This window comes from Chrysochloris asiatica, unplaced genomic scaffold, assembly GCF_000296735.1.
Source record: "Chrysochloris asiatica unplaced genomic scaffold, ChrAsi1.0 scaffold00151, whole genome shotgun sequence".
Classification (NCBI taxonomy): Eukaryota; Metazoa; Chordata; class Mammalia; order Afrosoricida; family Chrysochloridae; genus Chrysochloris; species Chrysochloris asiatica.
This window is the reverse complement of record NW_006408669.1, coordinates 3,087,137-3,095,453: the sequence shown is the minus strand read 5'-3', so window position 1 is coordinate 3,095,453 and position 8,317 is coordinate 3,087,137. Positions and strand designations below refer to the sequence as shown.

The 8,317-nt window shown below is 37.1% G+C and overlaps 1 pseudogene; it reads right to left on the bottom strand.

Moving 5' to 3' along the window:
• Positions 1 to 4,033: 4,033 nt before the first annotated feature.
• On the bottom strand, positions 4,034 to 5,366 carry LOC102834490 (annotated as a pseudogene).
• Between the last annotated feature and the right edge of the window lie 2,951 nt (positions 5,367 to 8,317).

Here is an 8,317-nt window from a genome sequence, read left to right as displayed (position 1 = left end):
AGTGGAATGTGGGACCCTAACCAGATAAGCAATAACCCCAGAGATGGAGGCACAGATGAGGACATGGAGAGATAGAGCAGCTGAGGACTCTAGACTCATGGAAAGAGAAAAACTGTGTGTTGGTAGGCAGGAGGCAGGCTTGCAGAATGTGCCCTTTGGTTGTTTAAATGATTATATATTCCTGAGTATTCTGATGTACATCCAAAAAAACCAGAGGGAATAGAACCAAATACTGTTGAATGATGTTGCATGGAGGGGATTGTAATCATTGCAATGAAATGAAATACGATACAATAAGTGTAAAGTTGATGTTCTCCCATGTAAACTAGCACTCAATTCACAATAAAATCTTAAAAAAAAAAAAATGTTACTGGTGACAAGACAGATTCATCACTATGAGCCTGACAGTAAACAGCTGAATATGGATTGGAAACATCCTCAATCGCCAACCAAGAAAAAGTTAAAAAGTCAACCATCAGCTAGAAAATTGATGCTTACAGTTTTCTGAGATTCTCAAGAGCCAGTATTGGAACACTATCAGAAAAATAAGTCCAACAATCAACAGTGCTTTTTACAGTGAGATGTTCACTGAAGATCTGGAGCCTAAATTTGGGATTAAACACAGAGGACTGCTATCCAAGGGATTTGTGATCTTGCATGACAATGCACATCTGCATACCTCTGCCCACACTGCTGACACTGCAAAAACTTCATTTTGAGGTGTTAAAGCATACTCTCTATAGTCCTAATCTTTCACCTGTTTGGTCTCCAGAAAGCAGCCCTTCGAGGATGAAGATTCTCCTCTGATGAAAAAGTAAAGACAGTGGTGCACTTCTGGCTCACAACTTAGCCTAAAACATTTTAAAATAAGAGAATATGAAAGCTTGTTGACAGATGGGCAAGTGTATTGAAAAGCAAGGATATTATGTCAAAAATGATGTATTTGTCTTTTTTTTAAAGTTGATTAATCTGAATTCTACAGCCAGAGTGCAGATAATTTTTTATTCACTCTCTTATCAAGCTAACTGCAATAAAAAATAAGCAGGAGTGGCAATATTAATTTCTAATAATATAGACTTTAAGGCAAAAACCAGCATAAGAGACAAAGAAGAACATTATCTTATGATTAACACTCAATTAAAAAAGAGGACATAGCCATAATAAATATCTATGCTTCCAATGAAAGAGTCTTAAAATATGTAAATCAAACTTTAATAGAACTGAAGAGAGAAATAGCCAACTCTATAATAATAGTGCTGACAGTGTTCCACTGCTATTCTTAAGGTTTTCAGTGAGTAAATATTCATAAACTGTCTGTCTCGCCTTCTTAATCTGTCTTCTTCTGGAAGCTCAGCTTAAAACTTTCCACCATGGGTGACCTTGCTGGTATTTAAAATACCTGTGACATAGCTCCAGAATCACAGCAATATGCAAGCCACCACAGTACAAAAAACTGACAGACTCACTCATCTATGCCAAGAGACTTGGAAGACAACTACTTGGCCAACTGAATGGAAGAGATCCACATTTGTGCCCATTCCAAAGAGATGACCCAAAGGAATATGGAAATAATTGGGCAGTATCAATAACATAGCATGCAAGTAAAATTTTGTTAAAGATAATTTTAAAACAGCTGCAACAGTACAGAGAATTGCCAGAGGTTCAAGCTAGATTCAGAAGAGTACATAAAAAGAGGGATATCACTGCTGATGTCATCTTGTCATATGAATCTTAGCTGAAAGCCTAGAATATAAGAAAGATATTTAGCTGTTCTTTATTGACTACACAAAGGCTTTCATTTATGTAGATCATGACAAGCTATGGACAGCATTGTGGAGAATGAACATTCTGGAACATTTATTTGTGCTCATGAGGAACCTGTACACAGATCAAGAGTCAGTTGTTTGAAAAGAACAAGGGAACACCAAGTGGTTTAAAATTAGGAAAGGTGTGCGCCAGGGTTGTATTCTTTCACCATACTTATTCAATCTGTATTCTGAGCACATAATCTGAGAAACTGGATTATATGAAGAAGAGTGTGGTATCAGGATTGGAGGAAGACTCATTAACAACCTGCAATATGCAGATGATATAACTTTGCTTGCTGAAAGTTGTTGTTTTGTTGTTAAGTGCCGTCGAGTCGGTTCCGACCCATAGCGACCCTGTACAGGGTTTCCGAGGGTGTAAATCTTTACGGGAGTAGAAAGCCTCATCTTTCTCCCGCGGAGCGGCTGGTAGTTTCGAACCGCTGACCTTAAGGTTCGCAGCCCGATTCGTAACCACTACGCTACCAGAGCTCAAGTTAAGAGGATTTAAAATACCTACTGATGAAGATCAAAGACCACAGCCTTCAGTATGGGTTGCACCTCAAGGTTAGGAAAACAAAAAATCCTCATCACCGGACCAATAAATATCATCCCTATAAATGGAGAATACATTGAATTTGTCAAAGACTTCATTTTGCTTAGATCAACCATCCATACTCATGGAAACTACAGTCAAGAAAGCAAATGAAATATTGCATTAGGCAAATCTTCTGCCTCTTTAAAGTATTTGTTGTTGTTGTTATTAAGTACCTTCTAGTTGGTTCTGACCTATAGCGACCCCGTATAGAGTTTATGATGAGCCGCTGGTGAGCTTGAACCTTGTAGTTAAGAGCAAAGATATCAGTTTGAGGTCTAAGGTGCACCTGACCCAAGTCATGGTATTTTAAATAACCTCATTCATATATGAAAATTGTACAGTGAATAAGGAAGGTTGTAGAAGAATTGATGCATTAGAGTTATGGTGTTGAAGAAGAATGGAGCAGTCCCTGGAGAAGGATATCATGTTTGGTAAATTGGAGGGTTGGAGAAAAGAAGGAAGACCCCCAGTGAGATGAGTTGGCACTCTTGCAGCAATCATGGCTGATGCATAGCAATGATTGTGATTGGCACAGGACCAGTTAGTGCTTCTTTCTGTTGTGTATAGGGTCACTATGAGTCAGTACCGACTTGATGGCACTTAATAACAACAACAGCACACAATATGTGTGTTGTTGTTGCTGTTAGGAACCATCCAGTCTATTTCAACTTATATTGAGCCTGTATAGCGTTCCCAAGGAGCGGCTAGTGAATTTGAACTGTTGCCCTTGCAGTTCAAACTGACCTTGCAGTCCAGTGCTTATCCTACAGCACCACACCAGGATTTCACAATTATAGTAGATTTTAACGCATTGTTTCATGAAGGACAGACAACTAGATAGAAAATCTACATTGACACAGAAAACTAAACACAATGAACCAACTGTACCTCATAGACTCATACACAGCACTCAACCCAGCAAAGCACAATACACATTATTTTCCAGTGCACGTGGAACATTCTCCATAATTGACCATATGCTAAGCCACAAAACAAGCTTCATTAAATTTAAAAACAGGGAAATACTACACAGCATCTTTTCAGACTGTAAAGCTATAAAATTAGAAATCAACAAAAGAAAGATCAAGGAAAAAATTCTAATACATAGAATTTGAATAACATCCTGCTTAAGAGCTACTGGTAATAGAGAAAAGAAAAGCTGAACTAAAAAGATTCCTCGAATTTAATCAGAATAAAAACACAACATACCAAAACCTTTGGACATAGCAAAAACAGTGATCAGAGGGCAATTTATAGCAGTAAGTGCACATATCCAAAAAGAAGAAAGAACCCAAATCAACGTATTACTATAACATCTCCAACAATTAGAAAAAGAGGCAGCAAAGAACAAAAGAAATAAGATTAAAGGAGAAATAAACAAAACATAAAAGCAAGAGAATCAACAAGACAGGAAGTTGGTTCTTTGGAAAGATTAATAAAATTGGCAAACTATTTGACAAATCAAAAGAAAAGAAGATGCAAATAACATGCATAAGAAATTATATGGGTGATGTCACAAGAAAACTAAAGGAAATGAAAAAGATAATGACAGAGTACTGTGAAAAATTGTACTCCCAAAACTAGAATATCTAGAAGAAATGGACACTTTTTTTCCCCTCAGAAAGGAAAATTAATAGTTGCTTTTTACCTTGTTAAGACAATTGGCAAATGTTGCCACATTCATTACTTACCAGCATTGGGCAGGATCCAGAGTGAAAAGTCATTCCAATAAGCTTTTACCAATAATATGCTGTTTTCTTACCCTAGAGCTTGGAAGGAAGGAATCAAAAGTGCCCAATGCATTCATAAGAACAACAGTCTGGAGGCAGACTCTCCAATGTAGAGCACATTCAGGTACTCAGGCATAGGAGAAGGCATGGTGAGATGTGAATTGCTGAGAAGTGGTCCCCCTTTTTCAATGTAACTGAAGCTTGCATCTCCAGTAATTAGGTGTAGACTTCCATCCAGGCCCTCTGAGCTCTGACAGGCGAGTTCTCTCCAGGACTCAAGCAAGGCTTCTGCGAGAGTGTCAAATGCCTTTGAGACATCACCATTCATTTGCATTTCTTGATGAAACTCACACAAAAAGGTATGACCTTTACTGAAGCTTTCAGTCATAGATATTTCATTACTATTTTGAGAAAGATCTTTGGTTTTTCCAAAATTGGCTAATGATGTAACCACACTGGCCAAGGTACTCAAATTTCCCTAATGGGATTCAACTTTCTCTGGTGTCATCAGCATAGTTGACTCAGCTTTTATTCCAGGCTTATGAATATTCACAAACATGCCTGAATCTAACAGTCCTTTGACCTTACAATTTCACTATATGTTACAAAGGTTGGTGTGGCAGCTAATGGGTTTTGAAGTCTTTTCGGAAATAGATTTTTCTCTGCTGAAGTGGCACAGTTGGAAGGGAAGATTTTTCTCTTGATGCCTCAATGTAACCTGCAGTATTGACAGAGGTTTCCATGGTGCTTATTGATAGATAACACAGTCCTTTGATCCTCCACATGAATACGCTAATTTGTTTCCTATGATGGTTCTTTTAAAGAATCCTTTGCAACCTTCACAAGTTACTGCTCCATAATGACATCCTGATGCTTTGTCTCACATCCTACCCAAAAATCAAAACTGTTATTTAGCCCTTGGTCTGGGGAAAAATTATCTGCTAGGAGCTGGAGGTGTTGTGCAGACAGATCAGGAGTTGTGAAAAATAATTGGTTGACCCCTGCTGCATCTGGAGTTGTGAGAAAAACCTTTCCTAGAGTGGAATCTTGCCTGGCCAGTACGATGTTATTTGGAGTAGAGCCATTGTGATTTGTTAAAATGAACTACTTGCCTTGTGAGTTATGGTCAAGTCCTGTCATGATCTGGATTTTCTGGCCAGTTTGTTGATCTATAACAATTTCTCCCATCTATTGTTCTATAATTTGATGTGCAATTTCTTCTATAGTTGCCATGATCTAGATGCCAAAATGTTTTGTCTCATTCTCTGGCTCTTGGTTCTGCTGCTGCTGCTCCTCTGAAGTCACAGCTTTCTGTCCCTGAGTTCAAGAGATTCAATGCCCAGGGACTTCAGGGTCCAAAGGAAGGGCTCCACTCCTGGCTCTTTCTCTTTGATGGTAGTGAGATTTCCCTACTTCTGCTTCGGGGCTGGCTTCAGAAATGGACAAGTTTTTAGAAAAGCAAAACCTACCTAAACTAGCACAGAAGGAAATTAAAATTTTGAATGACCTATAACAAAAGAAAAAAATTTATCAGGTCAATGAAAAACTCCCAACAAAAATAAAGTCAGTACCCAGGTGGCTTTACTGGTGAATTCTACTAAATATTCGAAGAAGAGTTGACACCAATTCTACTCAAATTATTCCAGAACACAGAAAAGGATGGAAAATTCTTGAGTACATTTTATAAAGTGAGCATAACCATCATACTAAAACCAGGCCAAGACATTACCAGAAAAGAAAATTATAGACCAGTATCCTGCATGAATATAGATGCAAAAATTTTCAACAAAATCCTAGTTAATAGAATTCAAAAACATATCAAATAAAATACATCATGACAAAATGGAATTCCTAACAGGTATTCAAGGATGGTTCAATATTAGAAAGAAAAAAAAAAAAATCAACATTATCCACTACATAAACAAAACAAAGTAAAAGAACCACACAATTACATTAATTGATGAAAAAAGGCATTTGACAAAATCCAACACCCATTACGATAAAAATACTTAACAAAAGAGAGATAGAAGGGAAATTCCTCAACATAATTAAGATTATATATACAAACCCAACCGCCAACATAACTCTCAATGAAGAGAAACTGAAAACATTTCCTTTGCAAGCAGGAATCAGTCAAGGATGCAGAAATTAAAGACATCCAAATTGGCAAAGAAAAAGTAAAATTCTATTTGCAGATAATATGTAAGAAAAGCACTGGTCCACGATGTCAGTTTGAACTGCAAGTTCAGCAGTTTAAACTCACTAGCTGATCCTCATAAAAACCTATACAGGGTTGCTATGAATCACACTGACTTGATGGCACTTAACAATAACAACATACTTAGGAAATTCCAAAGACTCATCAAGAAAATTATTGGAAGTCATTTAAAGATTCAGCAAAGTGGCAGAGTACAATACCAACATACATAAATAAGTCACATTCCTTTATAGAGGTCTGAATATGAAATCAGGAAAACAACACCATTTATGATAGGCACCCAAAAGAATGAAATACTTAGGAATAAATCTCACCAGAGAAACAAAAGCCTTATACACAGAAAACTACAAACCACTACTACAAGAAACCAAAAGGGGTCTACAAAAATGGTAAGTCTTCCTATACTGGAGCGTGGTATATTTTTCCATTTTTGTAAACCCCTTTTGGTTTCTTGTTACCATTACCCAAAATAAACTTTAGATACAATGCAATCCCAATCTAGAATCCAACATCATTCTTTAAACATATGGATAAACTGATCAGTAACTTTATACGGAAAGGAAAGTGACTTCTTAAGTAAAGTATTACTTAAGAAGACAAAAAAAGTTGGAGGCCTTTCACTTCCTGATCTCAATATCTGCTACACCATCACAGTGGTCAAATCAGACTGATACGAGTACAACAAAAGATACAGAGATCAATGGAAGTAAATCCATCCATATACAGTCAGCTGATTAAATGGGGAAGAGATAGTCTATTCAACAAATGGTGTTGGCTAAACTGGAACATCATTTTCAGAAATAGGAAACAAGGCCCATATCTCACACCACATACAAAAACAAACTCAGCATGGATTAGAGACCTAAATATGAAAGCTAGAACTCTAAAGATCATCAATGAAAAAACAGGGACAAACATAGGGACTTTGACATATGGCATGAATACACTATCAAGTACAACTAAAAACACACAAACACAGAAGACAAAATATGACTGGGATCTCCTAAGAATTAGTTATTTATGTGCTTCAAAAGATTTCACCAAGAGAGGGGAAACAGACCCCTACACTGAGAAACAAATTTTTGCAATGTCATTGGGATTATTCTTTAGAAAGAAAACTACAACTCTACAAGAAAAAGACAAATAGCCCAATTTAAAAAAACATGCAGAGGACATGAACAGATGATTCACCAAAGACATACACGAGGCTGACAAGCATTTGAAGAATTATCTGGGCTCATTAGCCATTCATGAGATGCAAATCAAAATAACAAGGAGATATCATCTCACCCTGGCATTAAAAGTAAAGAAAAGTTAAAAAACAAAACAAAACAGAAAATAGCAAATGCTGATGAGGGCGTGGACAGACTGAAACCCTCCGACAATGCCAGTTGGACTGCAAAATGGTGCAAGTATTGTGGAAAACGGCATGGGGCTTCCTCAAAAAGCTGGAAAAAGAAATGCCATATGACCCAGTAATCCCTCTACTTGGTATATATTCACAAGAAATAAGAGCCACAACATAAATAGATATATGAACAGTCATGTTCATTGTATTACTATTCAAAATAGCAAAAAGATAGAGACAGCTTAAATATGCACATCAATGGAAGAATGGGTAAACAAATTTTGATACTTATAAACAATGGAATACTATGCAATACTGAAGAATAATGAATCTGTGACATAACTCAGAACATGGATGAATCTGGAGGACATTATGCTGAGTGAAATTAGTCAATCACAAAAGGACAAATAGTCTATGAGATCACTACTGTAAAAACTCAAGGCTTTCATGCTACAAGAAACATTCTTTGATGGTTCCTAGGGGTGGGAGGGAAGGGAGAGTAATTCATTGGCTAGAGGGTGGTGATTGTTATGTGCCGTGGAGTCGGAACCGATTCATAGCGACCCTGTATATACCCACATATATATACACCAATATATGCGGTAGTGAGGTTGGCCC